This window comes from Poecilia reticulata, linkage group LG12, assembly GCF_000633615.1.
Source record: "Poecilia reticulata strain Guanapo linkage group LG12, Guppy_female_1.0+MT, whole genome shotgun sequence".
Taxonomy (NCBI): domain Eukaryota; kingdom Metazoa; phylum Chordata; class Actinopteri; order Cyprinodontiformes; family Poeciliidae; genus Poecilia; species Poecilia reticulata.
In genome coordinates this window covers 25,962,292-25,963,331 of record NC_024342.1, presented here as the reverse complement: position 1 = coordinate 25,963,331, position 1,040 = coordinate 25,962,292, and positions in this window count along the sequence as shown.

Genomic DNA, 1,040 nt, shown 5'->3' with positions numbered 1-1,040 from the left:
GCCAGCGCCCCCTGCCGTCCTCTGAACGCCCCCTGGGGGGCGGTACCGCCCACGTTGAGAACCGCTAATCTAGGAGGAGACTGGTCAACGTCTGGGTTATGAATGCAATTAAAATCCCCCCCCACTACTATATATGGCGTGTGTACTGATGCAATGTCCAACAGAAGTTTTGGGAAGAAAGTGGCCTCGTATATATTTGGACCATATATGCAACCTATTAAGATGAGATAAGAACATAACGACCATCATTGTCGCTCATAGTTTTCTCCAAAGTAAAGGGAAAACTCCGGTGGATTAGTATGGCAGCTCCTCTACTCTTAAGAGTTATGTGATGAGTAAAACACCTGGCCCACCCAATTCCTCCTCAGTTTAAGGTGCTCATTGTCAGTTAAGTGGGTTTCTGACAATAATGCTATTTTTGTGTTTTCCTTTTTCAAGAATGTTAGGATCTTTTGTCTTTTTATCACATTATTTATTCCCTTAACATTAAGGGCGACTATTGTGAGATCACTCATAGTAAAGTTGACAATAGTTTGATAATCTGTGAGAGTGTTATAATAGCTACAGTATACCTCCATGGATTTATGAAAAGTAATTGAAAAACCGGCAGTTTTCTGGCATGAAAAACAGATAACTTACATTGTACGTTGGCGTAAACAATAACGAGAAAAAAAACCAACACATGAACGAAAGAACAGCCATCCACAAACGATGGCCCCAACACACCACCCAACCCCCACCCCCCACCCCCTTTTCCCCTGTGCRGTTCTGGACCACCAACCACAATACAAAAATGAGAACTGGGGCACAGGAAACTGAGAAGAGTCGCCGCCGAAAAAAGAAGACCAGATATCCTCCCTAAAGCTAAGCCCTCCCACCCCACCCCGAGCCACAACAATTTAAACGTGTGATTGGGTGATTGAAACGATCGGGTTTTCCCTTCGTGCGTAAAAGACAGGACAGCCGGATATCGCATGGAGAATCTCACCTCCTTCTTGATAAGAAGTTCACACACCCCGTTAAACGCACGGCGCATCTCC